The 12,997-nt window shown below is 40.0% G+C and overlaps 1 protein-coding gene across 33 annotated transcripts in view; it reads right to left on the minus strand.

Annotated features, from left to right (window-relative positions):
- Positions 1-12,997, minus strand: part of FAM76B (family with sequence similarity 76 member B) — a 330,098-nt gene that overhangs the window by 182,223 nt on the left and 134,878 nt on the right. For 27 of the 33 annotated variants that reach the window (XR_011390246.1, XR_011390252.1, XR_011390250.1 and 24 more), the window contains one exon: positions 4,800-4,917. The gene's annotated coding sequence lies outside the window, so the exon portion shown is untranslated. Of the gene's footprint in view, positions 1-2,710; positions 2,897-4,799; positions 4,918-12,997 lie in introns of all 33 variants that reach the window. The other 6 variants (XR_011390216.1, XR_011390221.1, XR_011390217.1 and 3 more) reach the window with 1 other exon arrangement.

Consider the following 12,997-nt stretch of genomic DNA (forward strand, 5'->3'; position numbering starts at 1 on the left):
ATTCACATGAGGATTCATTTTCAATTCTCTTTATATACAGAAGATCAGTTTAGCATACATTAAGTAAAGATTTCAACAGTTTGCTCCCACACAGAAACATAAAGTGAAAAATAATAAATGATTTTTTAAATGATGATGAAATCAGATCAGACCTATTGTCATGTTTAATCCCAGTGAGAGTCAAGTTGGGAATTGCTAATTTCTTTTTTTTTTTTTTTAACAGAAGATCAGTTTAGTATACATTAAGTAAAGATTTCAACAGTTTGCACCCCCATAGAAACACAAAGTGAAATATACTGTTTGAGTACTCGTTATAGCATTAAGCCTCAATGCACAGCACATTAAGGACAGAGATCCTACATGAGGAGTAAGTGTACAGTGACTCCTGTTGTTGACTTTACAAATTGACACTCCCGTTTATGGCATCAGTAATCTCCCTATGCACCAGTCATGAGTTTCCAAGGCTATGGAAGCCCCTTGAGTTCTCCGACTCTTATCTTGTTTAGACAAGGTCATAGTCAAAGTGGAGGTTCTCTCCTCCCTTCAGAGAAAGGTACCTCCTTCTTTGAAGACCTGTTCTTCTTTCCACTGGGATCTCACTCACAGAGATCTTTCATTTAGGTTTTTTTTTTTTTTTTTTTTTTGCCAGAGTGTCTTGGCTTTCCATGCCTGAAATACTCTCATGGGCTTTTCAGCCAGATCGGAATGCCTTTAGGGCTGATTCTGAGGTCAGAGTGCTGTTTAGGACATCCACCATTCTATGAGTCTGCTGAGTATCTCACTTCCCATGTTGGATCACTCTCCACTTTATTTATTCTATCGGTTAGTATTAGCAGGTACTAGACTTGTTTATGTGCTCCCTTTGACTCTTAGTCCTTTCATTATGATCAATTGTGAACTGAAATTGATCACTTGGACTAGTGAGATGGCATTGGTACATGCCACCTTGATGGGATTAAATTGGAGTCCCCTGGTATGTTTCTAACTCTACCATTTCCATATATACAGTTTTAATAACATAATGATACTTCCCATCCTACCTTCCCTTCCTCATTCACCTCTACACTCCCTCCTCCTTTTCTTATTTTTCTTTTAATTTTTGCTATGATATACTTTCAATTTCCTTCATAATCACAAGCTAAACACTCAGCTAAATAAATTGAACAAGTAGTACATAGAAAAACCATTGTTTTTCTATAGACAAGAATAGACAAGTGCTATAAACAATTATCATATCACAAAATGTCAGTTTCACTCATACACATTACATATTTTTGTACTTTGTATGTTTGTTACCATAATATTTGTCTTTTTAAAAATATTTATTTATTTATTTATTTGAAAAGAGATATATAGAGTTTTCTATCTGCTGGATCACTCCCCAAATTGGCCATGCTGAAGCCAAGAGACAGGAGGTTATTCTGGGTCTCCCATATAGGCGACAGGAGCCCAAGGACTTGGGACATCCCCCATTGCTTTCCCAGGCTCATTAGCAAAGAGCTGGATCAAAAGTAAATCAGTTGGCACTCAAATCAGTATCCATATGGAATGCCAGTTCTGCAAGCAATGACCTAACCCTCTATGCCATAGCACTGGCCCTAATATTTGTCTTTTGGGGGCTGGCTCATTTCACCAGGTGTAAGAATCTCCAGTTGCATCCATTTTGTTGCAAAAGACAAGATTTCATTCTTTTTTAATGGCTGAGTAGTATTGCATTGTGTATATATACCACATTTCTTTTATCCAGTCATCAGTTGATGGGCATCTGGGTTCATTCCATATCTTATACATTTTTAAACATTTTTATTAATATAAAGAGAACAGATTTTATACATTCCATAGGTACAGTTACAAGAAGACAACCACACTTCCTTCACCTCCTGCTCACCCCCCAATTTCCCTCTCTTCCTCTCCCACTTCACCAGTTTTTGCAAAGCCATAATTTTAATCCACTCTATATTCAGAGGCTTCATTTGTCACTAATCATAATACTCAACAAACAAGGTGTAGGAAGACCACAGTTCCATAAGAGTATAGACAAGGGCTAAAAATGATAATCATATCCCAAAATGCTCATTTCGTTAATACACATTTTTTGTATTCTATACTAACTGTCACAGATCAGGCAAACATATGATATTTGTCTTTCTGAGAATGGTTTATTTCACTAAGCATAATGGTCTCCAGTTGCATCTATTTTGTTACAAGACAAGACTTTATTCTTTTTTATGTCTGAGTAACATTCCATAGAATTGAGCAGCTATAAACATGGGGATACCAATAACTCTTTCTTATGCTAATTTCATTTTCTTTGGGTAAATTCCCAGCAGTGGGATAGTTAGGTCACACAGTAGATCTATTTGCAGATTTGTGAAGACTCCATACTGCCTTCCATTTCCTTCCATTTGTTGCTGATATCCCATCTGCCCATCCAGATCCTGAGTTTCTTAAGAGCAAAGCCATATCTAATATATTTCTTGAAACCTGATCTGCATGTGACCTGTTGTAAATCTTGTAGCCGTTTGCTTTAGTTAGACCTCAGAGGTCAGGTGGAACAAAGATCTGCTCAGAGCATCTTAGGAGAATACAACTGAAGCAGACTATTGGCGCACTGATTAAGTTGTCACTTGGGATTTCTGCATCCTATCTCAGATACATGGTTCAAGTCCTGACTACTTTACTTCCAATCCAGCATCTCGTTAATACACACTCTTGTAGGTGGTAAATGATGGCTCACGTGCAGGAGTTCCTGCCACCCACGCAGGAGACATGAATTGAATACTGGGCTCCTGGCTTCATCCTGGCCCAGATCTGGCTGTTGTGAGCATTTGGACAGTTAACCAGCAGATGGAAGATCTCTCTTCATCTGTTTCTGTCTCTCTGCCTTTCAAATAAACTTAAAGTACATATTATATAATTAATAATGGAATTATTATAGACATACACATATCTAGTTGCTGGCAAGCTGCAACACTCTTTTCACTATCTCTTTCCGCACAAGAATAACTCCTACACTTCTATTAGTCTGAGCTTAAATGGCCAGTTTCTCCAAGAAGTGTTCCATGAACTGTTCAGACCAACTTAACTATACCTGCTGTGCATTCTTTCACCGGCCTAAATACTCTCTATCTGAACACTTAGTGAAACATAAAAAGAGTAATAGATTCAATTGCTGAATCCATGAAGTTAGGAGTTATGCCTATCTTGCTATTGAATCGTAAATATCTAGTGTTGTATAACAGGCACTGAATAAATATTTGCTGAATAACTAGTGTCTCTTTGTGTTTCTACTTCTTTCTGAAACATACTGTTTTTCTCTGGAAAGCAACTGAATTAACCTTCTATTTCTCTCTTTTTAATTTTACTTAACTCACAGAACCTCTTGCTGTTTAATATCTATTTGGACACTATTCTAATTCTCTTCTTTATTTTGCTTACAACCTCCCACCATTCCACATGGCCCTGATCTTTCCTCATGGCTACAGTTCACTTGTACTATCAGATTTGTATCCCGATTCTAACAGTTTTCCAATGTGAATTCCACATACAGAGAAGATGACTTGTTTATCTCCTATATTTATACCAGGGCATATTATAGCTATTTTAGGTGTTCACCTCTATCCAATAGCTACAGCAGGAGACAGGGTTACATGGCAGTAAATATGGTTGTCTAGATCACTTCAGCAAGAGGCATATTTTCTCAGAAAGGTTTTTAGGTGCGCATCCACCACAACTAAAATATGCTATAGAGTTGATTATGAAAGATAACTGTAATTTTGCCAGAGGTTTTTAAAAAGTCTACAGGCTGGAATATACACAAAAAATGAGTACTCTTCTGTACAATATGGTCTCTTAAGGTGAAAGGACAAATACTACCTGGCATGGAGAATCTGACTGACTAGCTGAAGATCACCCAGAAACTTGTTCACCATGACAGGGGTCTTAATCCTTGGGACTTGCCAGCTGAGCCCTCTTCCACAGTGCCAGCCAAGTTCTTTGTCACTTTACAAGACCCAGAACACAGATTCAAGTAAGCCGGGTTCAATTTTTGGGAAAGGGTGAGGCAGACAATGGAAAACTAGAGATTACTGATCAAGACTCTTAAATATTTGGCATAAAACATCTGCGGTTAGTCCCAAGTAATGCAGTTCAATTCTTCCCACTCCTTCCTCTCACAATAATAAATAACCAAGGCTAAGATTAAAGGGAAATTTCTTTGCATTTGTTTTTCTTTTGACCACGAGATGTCTCACTGGGGAGTTGCCATGGAGACCGTGATGTCACGAACAACACGGTGTACTGCCCTGAAACCCCAGAGAATAAAAGTTAGAGTCTGATGGAAGTATTTTCCGGGCAAGTTTATTGTAGTTAACACAAAAATGGAAACTTATCGTGAAAGGGGAAAAACATTTCTAAATGTTGCATGCTGCTGGGGGTCAATTTGTTTGGTCAATGAAGCTTCACAGATGAAAATGCCTTGACAGTTTAGACACACCAAAAGGCCAGAGTGAGAGAATGAAGAGAGTACGTGACCAAGCTAGTTGCACTTTGGACAAGCACAAGGTCTGTTCCCAAGCTGATAATATTTCAAGTCTGGTGGCATGACTGAATAGACCTACCGAATTTTTGTCTGCTGAAAATTATATGTGATTAGGTAGAAATAAGCACTTAGACTAAACAAATCAGAATGGATAGGAGTTAGCAGAGCTTTGCACATACTCAGGACCACGTGAGGTGTGGTCTTCCAGGATATCAATACTGGACCCTGTTCCCTGGGCTTTCCAATTCCAGTTCCTTACCTTTACACTCAGCCTTCTCCATCTCAGTTATTTTGCTGGATTGCTGTTAGAGGTCTTTTGATTTCCACTTCAATCGTATGGATCATAGCTTCCCACAGAAGAAGAAAGAACCCAAAACCTTAAAAAAAATGATGGAGAAACAAAAGGGAGCTGAAGTTAGAAAGCTGGGGGTGATGAAATTGAAAAGCTTCAGGCTTCATGACTGAAATAGGAGCTGTGAATAATAGACATATAGGGCAAGCAGATCTGTGCAGGTGAGGAACCAGCATGCTCCCGACCTAACCAGAGAATCTCTCAGATGGAGAGGATTAGCTTTCAATTTAAGACTTTCCAACCATAAAATTCTGAACTTGGTTTTAGACAAAATTCTCATATATAAAATTTATCACTTTGAAGTAAAATTCAGTAGCATTTAGTACAGTCACAGTATCATGAAAACAATACTTTCATCTCATTCAAAAATATTTTATCACCCCAAAATACAGCCCTGTACCCATTAAGCAGTTACTAACAAATCTCTCCACCCCAAACCCAGCAAACCCCAGTTTAATATCTGTTTCTGTGTATTTACAAAATAAATGGCATCCTACAATATGTAGCCTTTCCTGTGAGGCTTCTTTCACTTAGCATAATGTTTGGAGGTTCACCACCACTGTAAGACGTATCAGCACTTTACTCTTGCTGTTGAAGAACAGCCCATCACTTGTATATGCCACAATTTCTTCATACTTTCACCAACTGATAGACATTTGGGTTGTTTCTGCCGTTTGTTTATTGTGAATATGAACATTTCCGTATTTGAGTTGTCTCTTTTCAAGTCTATCAAATATATGTGTGTGTGTGTATGCGTAGAATTTCTGAGTCTTACAATAATTCTGTTTAACTTTTCTGAGGAAGAGCAAAGATCCAGATCATCTTAAATCCTCATTAGCAATGTATGAGAGTTACAATTTCTCATCCTCATCAATATTTGTTATTTATAATCATAAACCCATCTATATGAGTCTAAGTATTTAGTCATTGTTTTGATTTCAGTTCCCTAATGACTAGTGGTGTTGAGCATCTTTTCATATTTTTTGCTAGCCATTTGTATATTTTCTTCTTCTTTTTTTCTTTTTTTTTTTTTTTTGACGGCAGAGTGGACAGTGAGAGAGAGAGACAGAGAGAAAGGTCTTCCTTCTGCCATTGGTTCACCCTCTAATGGCTGCCGCGGCTGGTGCACTGCGGCCGGCGCACTGCGCTGATCTGATGGCAGGAGCCAGGTACTTATCCTGGTCTCCCATGGGGTGCAGGGCCCAAGTACCTGGGCCATCCTCCACTGCACTCCCTGGCCACAGCAGAGAGCTGGCCTGGAAGAGGGGCAACCGGGACAGAATCCGGCGCCCCGACCGGGACTAGAACCCGGTGTGCCGGCGCCGCAAGGCAGAGGATTAGCCTAGTGAGCCGCGGCGCCGGCCTGTGTATTTTCTTAAGAGTAATATCTTGTCATGTCCTTTGCCCATTTAAAAATTTTATTGTCCTTTTGTTGTTGAGTTTTAAGATTTTTTTTAAATAAAAGGGTGTCCAAAAGTTCATGGAAAATTAAATTAAAAGATAATATGCACTTTCCATGAACTTTTTGTGAACTCCTTGTATGTACTGCATATTAAAGTCCTTATAGCCTTTCTGCGCTACCCGGTAAGGGGTCTATACACCATTGTTCTTGATTCCAGCATAACTTAAAGGGAAGCTGTCATAACGTGCAGAGCCCTTGATGCCCTGCAAATGAAGGCGGAGGATGTCCTCAAACTCCTTGGGGGCAGGAACCCACCTAGCTGGCACCAACCGTGACTTCCAAATGGAACAATACATCTACAAAAGGAAAAGTGATGGCATCTACATTATAAATCTGAAGAGGTCCAGGGAGAAACTTCTGTTGGTGGCTTATGCCATTGTAGCCACTGAAAACCCTGCTCATGGCAGTGTCTCATCCTCCAGAAACACGGGCCAGAGGGCTGTGCTGAAGCTTGAGCTGCCACTGGAGCCACTTCAATTACTGGCTCCTTCACACCTGGAACCTTCACAAACTAGATCCAGGCAGCCTTCTGGGATATGGAAGAATGCAACGATTATTATTTGACTATTTCTCCTTTCAATTCTATCAGTGTTTACTCCGTATATTCTGGGGCTCTGTTGTTTGGTGCCCATATTATAACTGCTACAACATCTTGATCATTTGATCCTTTAACAGAGTACAATGATCTTTTTTGTGTCTTTTTTTTTTTTTTTTTTTTTGACAGGCAGAGTGGACAGTGAGAGAGAGAGAGACAGAGAGAGAAAGGTCTTCCTTTGCCGTTGGTTCACCCTCCAATGGCCGCCGCTGCAGCCGGCGCACCGCGCTGATCCTGGCAGGAGCCAGGAGCCAGGTGCTTTTCCTGGTCTCCCATGGGGTGCAGGGCCCAAGCACCTGGGCCATCCTCCACTGCACTCCCTGGCCATAGCAGAGAGCTGGCCTGGAAGAGGGGCAACCGGGACAGAATCCGGCGCCCCAACCGGGACTAGAACCCGGTGTGCCGGCGCCGCAAGGTGGAGGATTAGCCTATTGAGCCACGGCGCCGGCCCCTTTTTTGTGTCTTGTAACAATTTTATTTAAATTCTATTGTGTCTGCCATGATTATATCCACTCCAGGTCTCCTTTGGTTACTGTTGTATGAGGTTTTCTTTTTTCATCTTTTAACTTTTTTTTAAAATGATCTATTTATAAGTGAGAGTTACAGACAGAATAACTCTGTTACAGAGTTACAGAGGGGGAAACAGATAAAGAGAGAGATCTTCCATTAGCTGGTTCACTCCCCAAATGGCTGCAACAGCCAGAGCTGGGCCAGTGCAAAGCCAGGAGCCAGGAGCTTCTTCTGGGTCTTCCATTTGGATGCAGGGGCCCATGGACCTGGGCCATCCTCTGCTTCATTCCCAGGCATATTAACAGGGAGCTTATAGGAAGTGGAGCAGCCGAGACTTGAACTGGCACCCATATGGGTGATACTTCCCACCTTGTTTTCCCTCCCACCAATGCTCCCATTCTTTCTCCTCCTTCCTCTCTTATTTCCTCCTCTCAATTTTTACAATGGTCTACTTTCAGTTTACTTCATACTCATAAGATTAACCCTATACCAAGTAAGGAGTTCAACAAATAGGGGGCCGGTGCCGTGCCTCACTTGGCTAATCCTCCGCCTGCGGTGCCGGCATCCCATATGGGTGCCAGATTCTAGTCCCAGTTGCTCCTCTTCCAGTCCAGCTCTCTGCTGTAGCCCGGGAGGGCAGTGGAAGATGGCCCAAGTGCTTGGGCCCTGCACCCGCATGGGAGACCAGGAGGAAGCACCTGGCTCCTGGCTTTGGATCGGCACAGCGCCAGGCATGGTAGCCATTTGGGGAGTGAACCAATGGAAGGAAGACCTTTCTTTCTGTCTCTCTCTGACTGTCTGTAACTCTACCTGTCAAATAAAAATAAATAAACAAGTAAATAAATAAATAAAGAGTTCAACAAATAGTAAGAAGAAAAAAAGACTATTCCTCAACAGTAGAGACCAGGGCTGCAAACAATCACTGAATCTCAAAATGTCAATTTCACTCCTATATATTATATTTTTTGGTACACTATTAGTTACCAAAGATCGGGGTAAAACTATGGCATTTGTCTTTTGGGGACTGACTGATTTTACAAGTATAATGATTTCCAGTTGCATCCATTTTGTTGCAAGCAACAGGATTTCATTTTTTTTAATAGCTGAGTAGTATTCCATAGTGTATATATGCCATAATTTCTTTATCCAATCATCGGTTGATTGATACCTGCATTGATTCCATATCTTAGCTACTGTGAATTGAACGGCAATTATCATGGGGGAACAGATAACTCCTTCATATACTGATTTCATTTCCCTTAGATAAATTCCCAGAAGCGAGATGTCTGGGTCATATGGTAGATCTATTTTCAGTTTTCTAAGGTATCTCCATACTGTTTTCCACATGGCTGTACCAATTTACATTCTTACTAACAGTGGATTAGGGTTGCTTTTCCCCAAATTCTCACCAGCATTTATTGTATTGATTTCTGTATGAGAGCCATTCTAACCGGGGTGAGGTGAAACCTCATTTTGGTTTGGATTTGGATTTCCCTGATGGCTAGTAACCTGAATATTTTTTCATGTGCCTGTTGGACATTTGAATAGAGCACCTGAAATGTAACATATTGGAGTGAAATAGACATTGTGAGACTCAATGATTGTTTACAGCCCTTGTCTCTTCTGTTGAGGATCAGTGTTTTTTTTTTTTTTCTTCATACTATTTGTTGAACTCTTTTACTTAGTGTAGGGTTAACTCTATGATTATCAAGTAAATTGAAAATAGATCTTTGTAAAAATTAAGAGTGGGAATGTAAGAGGGAAGAGGAAGAAGGTTTGGAGTACGGGTAGGAGGGAGGGATGAGGGGAGAAGTATCGCTATGTTCCGAAATCTGTCCATACGAAATACATGAAACTTGTATAACTTAAACGAAATTTAAAAAAAAAGAAAAATGCCTGTTTAAGTTCTTTGCCCATTTCTTAACTGGATTTTTTGTTTTATTGTTGTTGAGTTTCTTGAGCTTTTTGTAGATTCTGGATATTAATACATTTTCAATTTGCAATCATTCATCCAGTGGCTTATTATCAACAAACACTTATGATCTTATTAAATTTTAATTCCCTTATGAGTTGTAATGGAGTATACAAAAACCAAACAGAATTTAGATCTTATGTTGGAAGCATTCATAATATCAAAAGTTAGAAAGATATATAAGTAAATAAGTATAATACAATGAAATCTGTATTATAATAATAGGTATGTGTATAAAATTCTTTTGAAGGAACTAGAAACAGAGCAATCTAGTAAAATTACAGAAAAATCTACACATAGGAATATAACTAAGAGTTATATACACTAAGCAGCAGGGAATTACTTTCCAAGCTGAAGGAAGAGCATAAGCAAAGTCACAGTGGTATGAAAGTACATAGTTTCGGCATAAGGAAGTAGTCTGATATAACTTGAAAGGGTATGTAACTAGGAATAGAAGCTAGAAAACTAGACTGGAGTCACAGAGTGACCGGGCTTATCCAACTTGGAAACGAGAATATTTAGAATTATATTTAGTACGACTGCTGGTGACAGTTTGGTGATGGATCAAAAAAGAAAATAAGAAATTGAGACAAAAGTTGAAATTCCAGTAGAGCAAGAAAATTTCCATATAACATCCCTTTAACTTATCGATTTTAGGCAACAGAACCCAAGCTGGATTAATCAGAATTCTTTGCTTTGATTTTCAAAGCATTGCTGAGAGAAACCTTTTTCCACTTCTAGAAATACAAGCTTGTACAATGATTACTCTGGTTTAGAAAGTCAATGAATATAACTCTGAAACTGGGCAGTCAAACACCTAAAAGAATATAGTCAAAAAAGAGAAATAAAGACAAGAGAGAGAGAGACAGCAAGGAAGTTCTGAAAGCATTTAAGGTCTAATTCTCAAGACATCTCCAAAGTCAGCTTGATCTTTGCTCCAGAAGACAGTTTGGTGTTTGGACTGTTACATTTCTGTTTCTGCTGAAGACCACTCAAGCTGTGTAACTGTCACTTGAATTAAGAGTATTTATTGAGGCCAGTGCCGTGGCTCACTAGGCTAATCCTCCGCCTGTGGCGCCAGCACTCCAGGTTCTAGTCCCGGTTGGGGCGCCAGTTCTGTCCCAGTTGCTCCTCTTCCAGTCCAGCTCTCTGCTGTGGCCCGGGAGGGCAGTGGAGGATGGCCCAAGTGCTTGGGCCCTGCACCCATGTGGGAGACCAGGAGGAAGCACCTGGGTTCTGGCTTCAGATTGGTGCAGCGCACCGGCCATAGCAGCCATTTGTGGGGTAGACCAACAGATAGGAAGACCTTTCTCTCTGTCTCTCTCTCACTGTCTAACTCTGCCTGTCAAAAAAAAAAAAAAAAAAAGAGTATTTATTGAAACAAAGTTTCTTGTACTAAAAAGATGCAAAGAAATAAGAAAGGGTTTTGAAACTCTTATACTGATAAGCAACCACAGCATATTCTGAAGTCAGCATTTTTACACTTATTCCCATAATAAAGACAAACTACAAAACAGTAGTGCTTTCATCACTATAAGGTTATGTAACTGAAAGATGGACTACTTTTCTTCAGTTTGAAATCAAGCTCTTAAAGTGCACTGGATGCAGTTGGTAGATACCATCAGGTCCGAGTCCCACTGTCTCACAGCCTCCCTCCCTTAATTTAAAGTTTCATTGCCCTGCTTTTATGAACCAACCTCTTACTAAAATTAGTTCATTAAATTGAGGGAGTAGTAATGCAGCTGGCCCTACAGGATCTCTGAAAACCCGTCTCATGAGGTCATTTATCTCCCATATAGATGAAACTCAGCCCTGAAACAGTGCCTTGGGTGCAGATGCTAGATACCATCAGGTCCGAGTCACCCACAGTCTCCCAGTCTCCTTCCTTTAGCTGAAAGTTTTCTTGTCTTGCTTTTATGATTGCAAATCAACCTCTTACTAAAATTAGCTCACTCAATTGAAGAAGCAGTGCAACCAGCCTTACAAGTTCCCTAACCACTGAACTCATGAGGTCATTTATTTCCCCTACAGTTAATATTTTGTTGTTTGGTCTTGTCTTGAGGAGTTTCTTTTTCCAGGAACCCCAGGTTCCAGGGAAAAAGAAAGTATCACCTGTATACAGCCCCCAGACTGACTGCTGCCCACTTTGCCATCATCAAAATGCCTAAAGGACATGATATTGCTGACAATTTGAGGAGGGCCATAATTACTGTACACCAATCAAGATAGAGTGTTACTGGCTTGCTGTGCATTGGCATTGGATTCAATTTGAGGGGTTCTATAACAATTTGTCCAACAAGTTTTGGGGGTGCTCTAAGGCAAGTTCAGTACTAACGTTTTCTATGCTTCTTAATTTCTCTATCATGATCAATACAGATTTTTTCCAAAGAAATATTATAACAATAAAGGAATAATGTATGGAAGTTCTGGTCCTATCACACTAGTTTCTTTAAGAATCAGTATTATGCTTTCAAAGTGAGGATTTCCTTGACATCTCTTGGGAAGTGACTGCTTTGCTCCTCCCATATCCTTTAAGCCCCATCTCTTAATAAGTAAGTAATGGCATCACACAGGCAATGACCAGCAAAATCATTCTTGGGCATTCCCATGAGATGGAAAGAATAGAAGAAACAACCCCATTAAACTGCCCTGCTTTGGGTTTCTATACAAGCCATTCAGAATGACTCAACTCCTTGCGCCTTGGACATCTTTCCTATTGGATGAAGTCATCTAAACATGTAATTTCTACATCATTAAATATTGATGTTGGTTCTAATAGAATAATTCCCTCATTCATGAGCTAATGGAAGCCAAAGAATCAAAAGATATTTAAACCGAGTTATGTAATGATCACTAGCAAGCTAGGACTAGAATCCAGATCTCCTAACTCCTCTGTCAGTGCTTTATTTTACTACACAGTTCTGCTTTCACCCTACATTGGGCGGAAGCAGAAGTACAAGAAAACTCTTAATTGGGGAGTTTTGGCAACAACTGAGGAAAACTCTAAACTGGATATATCTTTCATGCCATTATTTTTCAAAAGTTACTGCCAGGGGACAAGAGGTGACAGTGAGGATTAAACAGAATTTTATGCAGTTTCATGAATTTTCCACTGAATGCCTTGATGGGGACCAGCTGCTTCATCTTCTTGAGAATTGCTTTTTCCTGTATAATGTTGTGCTGCATGCCTGCAGTGTACAAGAGGATGTTGTATACTGCTGTCTCACTGGCTACCCTGGAGTTAAAAAATATACTCTAATTATAAATATAGCATGTGTAGGTGATGTTCTTGTTGGCAGAAACCTACAGCCAAAAGATGCAAGCAAGATCATAGGGAAGCACACTGAAACATGTTTTCCATTGCCCTCTTTTCTGTAGTGCAGAAGGCAAGACTGTGGCCTTAGCTAGGGGCTATGGCCTATGACAGGTTGCTACCACAGTGGAACGGATTGCCACAGACTCCCCTCTGAGGAAGGCACAGGAAAAGTAAGGGCATAAGGGGCAGAAATACAAGTTTGAATCCTAGCTATGTTAATGACTAGGCATTTGACCTGGGACAGGTCACA

This window comes from Oryctolagus cuniculus, chromosome 1 (assembly GCF_964237555.1).
Source record: "Oryctolagus cuniculus chromosome 1, mOryCun1.1, whole genome shotgun sequence".
Lineage (NCBI taxonomy): Eukaryota > Metazoa > Chordata > Mammalia > Lagomorpha > Leporidae > Oryctolagus > Oryctolagus cuniculus.